Below are 8,205 nucleotides of genomic sequence, written 5' to 3'. Positions count from 1 at the left end.
ATCACAAAGCACATGTCAGGGCTATCTTCCCCGTTCTCAGTGTGAACTCTGAGAGGATAACATAACCCCAAGTAAACATAGTTATTGAGATAAGTCTGCCACCCTAGGTCATGTGATGCCTCCAAAGACAGATATAAATAATTTTGGATTATCTGTTCCCCCACAGTTAAAATACTGGTGTTCTTCCTACACAAAGGTGATACTAAGCCCTGTGTGATGGGCAAATGATTCTGGAATGACCAAACGTGCATTCAGTTTCTTTCTTTCTTCTTTTTAAATGTTGAAACAGGAATCACTCAGGCTACATCCTCTCTCCCTTCCACTCTCCCTGAGATGAGAGAAGAACCATCATCAATGGCAAATGCAGTTGTAGCGAAGTAACACCAAGAGCTGGCTTCACATGCCACAGAGAATGCTGCGCCTCCTCCTCGTGGTTTCTGTGGCTCCTCACGCTGAGCAACCTCTGTAGCCACAAATCATATAAATGATCCCTGAAAGTACAGTGTTTCCATTTCTTACTAATGGAATCGTGCTCTGCTCACCTCCAACTTGACAGTGTTTGGTAGCTTTGTCATGAACTTCTCATTGCTGAGGCAGGAACTATAGGAATATTGGCCTCAGAAGCAATGTGGTGAGGGACAAAGAGTCTAAGATGAGGAACCTAATATTGCATCATCGCCTAGTGGCAGGGATGGCAAAACACTGTCACTCCCCACCCTGTGCCCCTGGCAGACATTGCTAATCAATCACGCACTCTTGTCTGCTGAACCTGAGGAGCCTCAAACTCCTCAAAATGGTGGCCCTGAGTCACATCTCAGTTAATTGCACGTGGCTCTTGAAATGAAATGTATTTGTTATCCCCAGTCTAATGATTAAAAAGCCATAGTTTTGGAGTCACACAAATCTGGGCTTAAATTTTGGCTGTGTCATCTGAGCAACTTAGCCTCTCTAAGCTTCTGCTCCCATCATCATCACATCCCTCAGAGAGTGTGTGGGAAGGGCAAATGGGGTAGAGTGTCTTAAGTTCCTTGAAAAAAATGCAAAACCCAGTTCCAGTATCAAATCCAAGGAGTTACTTAGAATTTCTGGACTGCTCCCAGTTTCCTTCCAGGAAAAATTAGGGTTGTGAAAGTTGTCAAAATCAAAATGGAGTCACTAATGTTAAAAAAGAAGAAAGAAAGAACCCTGACAAATGGAGCTGGGAAAGGTCCTGAAGACAAGAGTTCTCATACGTGTATGCCTGATAACAAAAACTATCACACAAGACTCTGTAAAAACCATGACTTTGCACAAAGGCCATTGCAACCTTACACAAAAAAGACTTCTGTGAAGACATCTGCCCAGCCACTGCCTGTCCAAGCCCAGACTGGCATCACCCTTGTTATTGGTCTTTGAAGTCAAGGATAATTATGTCAGAACAAATATGTAATCCTTCTCTTTCTTCCTTTAAAAATCTGTCTTCCTTTACTTCCCTGAATATGTACATGGTTTACTATGATATGCATATTCCCAATACAGTGCTCTATTCCTAGATAAATATCTTTTTCTTTTAAAGAGACTCTCCTTGTTTGCTATTTATGTTAACAGAGAAAAAGATTAGGCTGTCTCTGAAGTCAGTCTCTTCCAGCTCATTTGACAGGACTGGGCTGCTTCCCTCTCATGCATTCATTCAATGGCTTTGCCCAAGTGCCACTTCAGCTTGGACAGGCACTGTTCTAGGCTCTGGGGCAGGGGCCCCACCTTCTAGGAGCATATATTCTAGTGGGAAGATAGACAATAAAAAATTTGTCAAATCTGTTTTATGGCACATTACAAGTGAGGCAACATCAGCAGATGGAAGTAACACAGAGAAAAATAAAAGTGGGTGGCTGAAGAGGGGAGCCTCGGCAGATTCCAGGGCTGCTGATTCTGCAGTGAGAAGGAACTAAGTGCCCTACAGAGAGACTTGAGGCTGGAGGTTAGCTCTTTGTTCTAGCAAAACACTTGGGAATTATGAGAAGATTCCATTGACTGCCACCCCTGTTCCTACCCTTTCCTTCTGAAAGAAACTTGTGTGGCTGCGGCCACACCATAGGCCTATGTGCAGCTTTCTTCCCTGGCTGGGCCTGGAGGCCTCACAGTTCATTTCCTGTTCTTTGGGATGGGGTGAGGAGTGGTCTATCTGGCCTCCACCTATGCAGCCAGGGGCTTCCACTCACTGTTGCTCGGTAGCTTCTGGGCTGGGGAGGAGCAGAGTTCTCTGGGTCCACTCCATTGCCCCTTTTGTCCTGGCATCTCCAGCATGGGACTGCAGTGGGTGGCATCTTCACCAGGAAATGGCTAGAGAAAGTCACAAGGGCCATGTGTGATGAACAGGCAGCCCCTGGAGGCCCAAGCAGGAGGTGGCAAGAGTGGCAAATGGAAATGCCCAAGAGGAGAGGCGAGCAGTGGGTGTAGGTGAAGAGCTGGGTGTGGGTGCACACCTTCATTAGGCAGTGAGGCAGGATTGTGGCAGAGCTGACTGTTGGTGTGCAGGATGCCCAGAATTTGAAGGCAGCAGAGAAGTCTGTAGACAACCAGATGGAACATCAGGACAAGAACAGACTGGCATGGACTCCAAGAGCACTGGCCTAGGTGTCAGCACACCCTGAGTTGACATCCAGGCCACTTACAATGGCAAGAAATGTCTAATCACTGTAATGTTACTATTCAGGTAGGGCCTGCCTGGGTGATGACCAGGATGAAGATCCTCAGACCATCATCTTCCTCCAGGATGAGCACCACACAAGCACGTCATGAGGCACCTTAGGCACACGGTTGGCATTGCCACCATTACAGGGATGTCCAGATTGGAGACATAATGGCAGGGGGTAAGGGCCAGCTCCTGAGCAAGAAAGACCTCTGTTGCTTCTACATGCTGAGGGGGTCAAGGCTGCTGGCACCAAGAAGCACTTTCAGAAATTAAAGCCCCAAGAGACCTCCATTCCCTTAATAAGGTTTTCCTACCACATGGCTCAATTTATAAATGTATAAAACACATCTGTAGACTGGGATGAACTGCTACTGAGCTGATATTTCTGCAGGAATCAAATCTGAAAGTGAGGCAGTGCCGGGCTTTAGACTCTAGCCTGGGCTAGCTCGGAGCAGAATTGGGAAGCAAGGTGTGGTGGGTTGAATATGTCCCCCCAAAATTCATGACCACCCAAAACCTCAAATATGACCTTATTTGGAAGTAGGGTAGTTGCAGATGCCATCAGTTAAGGTGAGATTATACTAGATTAGAGAGGGACCTAAATCCACTGGTGCCCTGACAAGAAAAGGAGAGGACACATGGGGAAACACACCAGGAGGAAGGTCGCATGACAATGAAGGCAGAGATTGGAGTGATGCAGCTGCAAGCTCAGAAATGCCAAGGATTATTGGAGCCACCAGAAACTAGTGAGAGGCAAGGAGGATTCTTCTCTGGAGGCTTCAGAGGGAGCACAGTCCTTCATTTTGAGTTTCTAGCCTCCAGAACTGTGAGGGGATACGTTGCTGTTGTTTCTAGCCACCCAGTTTGTGATAATTCATTACTGCATCTCTAGGAATCTAATACATACAAAAAACCATTTTTTAAAAATCTGGCTCTTCAGCTGGGCACAGTGACTCATGTCTGTAATCCCAGCACTTTGGGAGGCTGAAGTGGGAAGATCACTTGTGGTCAGAAGTTCAAGACCAGCCTGGCCGACATGGTGAAATCCGTCTCTATTAAAAGTAATTTTAAAAAAATTAGCCGAGTGTGGTGCTATGCACCTGTAATCCCAGCTACTTGGGAGGCTGAGGCAGGAGAATCCCTTGAACCTGGGAGGCGGAGGCTGCAGTGAGCCAAGACTGTGTCACTGCACTCCAGCCTCGGCAACAGAGCAAGACTGTCAAAAAAAACAAAACAAAAAACAAAAAAATAACCCTGCCTCTTCTCTATGAAAGAAAGAAAGGAAGAAAGGAAGGAAGGAAGGAAGGAAGGAAGGAAGGAAGGAAGGAAGGAAGGATCAACCCTAGTTATAGTTACTTCCGGGTTTGGTTTTTTTTTTTTCTATATTCCTCCTCCTGGGTAGCCTTGTCATGTGGAGGGTAAGAGCCACACAGCCTGGATTTGACTCCTACCTCTGCAACTCACCAGCTCTGGGGGCTGGCCAAATCTCTCTGAGCCTTTGCGTCCTCATCTCTATGGGGCATATTGAAGAGTAAGTGAGAGAGCATGAGAAAGCTCAGGTATAGGCCTGGACTGGTGTGGGTCCTCAGTGAGTGCTGGCTGCCTTTCCTCCATGGTGAATGCCACACAAGCACGCCATGAGGCACACCTGGGCCCCTTCTTGCCAGCCCTAGCATTGTGCCAATCACTAGGCATTCCTGAGTGCTGTCTTCTTCAGACAGTATCCTCTGTGTCAGCAAGATGTTTTTGTCCCCCTAACAACCCACCCATATCTAGTATCTTAGTGTGATGTTCCAAGCCAGCAACATTTTAATCTATCAAGAGTTAAGAGCCTACAAGATGAGATGGAATGGAGAGCAGGATGATCCAGCTATAGAGAGTTGGGCTGTGCTGCCGTGTTGCATAATTCAAGAGGGTCACGGTTTATCATGCATTCATACAAAAGGTTTCCCCTAGAGTTGGGTATTATGGTGACCCTGAAGTGGCCTTAAAAGTTTGGAGGAGTGAGGAGATGGGAGAAGAAAGGAATCTCCTCCTCTTCTTCCTCCTCCTCCTCCTTCTTCTTCTTCTTATTGTTGTTCTTCTTCTCATTCTCCTCCTCCTCCTTCTCCTCCTCCTTCTTCTCCTCCTCCTTCTTCTCCTCCTCCTTTTTCTCCTCCTCTTTCTCCTCCTCCTCCTTCTTCTTCTTCTTTTTATTCTTCTCCTCCTCCTCTTCCTCCTCCCCCCTCCTCTTCCCCCTCCTCCTTCTCCTCCTCCTTCTCCTCCTCCTCTTCCTCCTTCTCCTTCTCCTCCTCCTCCTTCTCCTTCTCCATCTTCAGAGACAGGCTGTCACTCTGTTGCCCAGCCAGGAGTGCAGTGGTACGATCTTGGCTCACTGCAGCCTTGATCTCCTGTGCTTAAGCGATTCTTCAACTTCAGCCTCCCAAGTAGCTAGGACTACAGGTACATGCCACCACCACACCTGACTAATTTTTGTATTTGTTGTAGGGATGGAGTTTCATCATGTTGCCCAGGCTGGTCTCAAACTTTTAGGCTCAAGTGATCCACCTGCCTCAGCCTCCCAAAGTACTGGGATTACAGGCATGAACCACCGCACGTGGCCCTTTCTCTTTTTTTGGATAACATAATTACACACTTTGTTATGTCTGGAGAAAGGTATGTGTATTGGGGATTAGGGAATTTGGGGAGGGGAAATGCTCAGATACTGAATCCATTTATATGAAAAAATTTTGCAAGGGAAGAGGTGGGGAAAGAACCTACTCAATCTTAATACTCGAGAGAGTGGGGGACAGAGGGAGAGAGGGCAGGGGGGAGAGAGAGAGAGAAGAAAGTTATGTTTCCTTCTTATGAAACCTCAGTGCAATCACCGCAGGGCTGGCTGACAACAGGCCTAGGCCAACAAAGGCAGATTACACAGTGCCTCCCTGTAGCAGGCCGGCTGCCAGCAGCTGTCACTAAGCCTTCAGGGGGCTGGCTGCAGGCACCTGCCAGGAAGAACTTTAAAACCCAACAGAAGGGATGGCAGGGAAGCCCAAAAAATGCCATCAAAATGCTAAAACCGCAAATAACCAAAGTGAGGAAGGCAAAGAGAAGACTCTAGATCCTCATGTGAACTGGTGAAGATCCCGAGGGAGCCCTGCAGAGCTGGAGAGGGGTGCACCTGCCAGCAGTTATCAGGAGAGGCCAAAGGAGGACAAAATGTGTGAGAGTTAAAAGAAACCCTTCATCTCATGGAGGTGGGGAGTAGAGTGGTGGTTACCAGAGGTTGGGAGTGGAGAGAAGAGAGGTTGGTTATTGGGTATAAAAGTACAGTTAGATTAGACTAATTAAGTTCTGTAGGCTAAGCATGGTGGCTCACGCCTGTAATCCCAGGACTTTGGGAGACCAAGGCAGGAGGATTGCTTGAGGCCTGGAGTTCGAGATCAGCCTGAGCAACATGGTGGAACCCCTGTTTCTACAAAAAATACAAAAATTAGCTGGGCGTGGTGGTGTGTGCCTATTACTTGGGAGTCCCAGTTACTTGGGAGGCTGAGGTGGGAGGATCACCTGAGCCTGGGAGGTAGAGGTTGCAGTGAGCTGAGATTGTGCCACTGTACTCTAGCCTGGGTGATAGAGTGGGACTCTGTCTAAAAAAAAAAAATTTCTAGCTTTGATAGTATAGTAGGGCAACTATAATTAACAAGAATTTATAGTAGATTTCAAAATAGCTAGAAGAGAGGACTTGAAATGTTCCCAACACAAAGAAATGATTTATGTTTGAGGTGATGGATATCCTGATGGCCCTGATTTGATCATTATACATTGTGTTCATGTATGAAAATATCACACGTATCCCATAAATATGTACAGATATTGTGTATCAATTTAAAAATATATAAACACTGGAGGAGGTTTGGACCCAGGAAAGGAGGGAAACTAGTGTTAACTGAGAAAAATAAGCACTAACTAGTTCAATTAGGGTTTATAGTTCATATTTACTGAGCATTTATCACCTGCCAGGAACCATTCTAAGTTCTTAGGTTTATTATCTAATTTAATTTCAACATGAGCTATGTAAGGTATGGGAGGTTATTATCTCCATTTTACAGATAAGATAATTAACGCATTAGTGATTTAAATAACTGGCCCAGGGCCTTTCAGCTAATAAATGGCAGAGCCAATGCTCAATAAATACTAGATAATTGAATGAATAAAAGAATAACAAACTAATCTCTTCCCCCTGAAATATTTTAACAGAGTAATAGATCTTTGGACATGGTTTGTGACAAGTCACAGTATTTGACAAAATCTCTCGTAAGTCTTGATAGAATTGGAGAACTGAGGGTGGAGTGATAGTATAGTGGGTGGGATTTGTTAACTAAGAAGACTCAGTCCAGAAGGCCTCCAGTGGCATTTTCTATTCCTGTTCCTGTTTTGTCCATTTCTTTTAAGTCCCTGACTTGACAAATACATATCTGTCAAATTTGAAGATGCCATACCCTGGGAGAGATAACTGGGGTGTAGAATGATATAATAAAAATTCTCAGTAATTGGGCAATAAACTAAAATGAACAGGGTTAAATTTAACAAGGATAAAGGTAAAGTCCTGCCCCAAAGGCTCAAAAAGTTAACTGTTCTGTTATAACCTGGGAGAGACTCCACAGACGTGGATGAAGAAGACCTTAGGATGGAAGATGGCTCCAAACTCAACCTGAGTTGTCAGTGGAATGTGACTTCTTAAGAACCAAATGCAGTCTGAATTGTGCTGACAGTTTTGTATACCCACAGTGAAGACATTCCATAATATTTTACACTGGTTAGATCCCTTTTGAAACAGAGTGTTTTTTGTTTTTTGAGACAGTCTCACTCTGTCACCCAGGCTGGAGTGCAGTGGTGCGATCTCGGCTCACTGCAACCTCTGCCTCCTGGGTTCAAGCAATTCTCCTGCCTCAGCCTCCCAAGTAACTGGGATTACAGGTGCATGCCACCACGCCCAGCTAATTGTTTTTGTATTTTAATAGAGATGGGATTTCACCATGTTGCCCAGGCTGGTCTCGAACTCCTGAGCTCCGGCAGTCCACCCTCCTTGGCCTCCCAAAGTGCTAGGATTACAGGTGTGAACCACCACGCCCGGCCCAGAGTGGGTTTTAGGCACATTTTAAGAGGCAAACTTCGGCATGCCCAGAGAAGGGCATCTGGTGAAATCTCTGTAAACCACTTTACATTCAGAATGAAAGAAGGTACATGGATGCTTACCTTAGAAGACTGAAGCCCTAGGAGATATGTCATAGTTGTCTGAAATTATTTGAGGAATTATCCAAATAACTCCAAAAGGCCAAAGTATAAGATCAATGGGTAAAAATTACACAATGGCAGATCTTCACAATGCAGAGTTATACCATGAGGATTTTTGTCCTCAAAATACCTGAGTTACTTAATTTCTCCTGCTCTTAGTTTCCTCTTCTGTAAAGTAGGGCTAATAATAGTAACTCTTTTCAAAGGAATATTGTAAAACGAAGTTGAAATAAGAATGTAAAGTGCATAGCCCAGTGTCT

The 8,205-nt window shown here is 45.4% G+C and overlaps 1 non-coding gene across 1 annotated transcript; it reads right to left on the bottom strand.

The window, feature by feature from the left end:
• Positions 1 to 291: 291 nt before the first annotated feature.
• Positions 292 to 507, bottom strand: LOC112615012. The gene has a single exon (XR_003117249.1). It is a non-coding gene; the product is annotated as a small nucleolar RNA U3 (small nucleolar RNA).
• Positions 508 to 8,205: the final 7,698 nt, after the last annotated feature.

The sequence above is a fragment of the Theropithecus gelada genome, chromosome 1, assembly GCF_003255815.1.
Source record: "Theropithecus gelada isolate Dixy chromosome 1, Tgel_1.0, whole genome shotgun sequence".
NCBI classification, from domain to species: Eukaryota; Metazoa; Chordata; class Mammalia; order Primates; family Cercopithecidae; genus Theropithecus; species Theropithecus gelada.
This window is presented reverse-complemented; position numbering and strand designations above follow the sequence as displayed.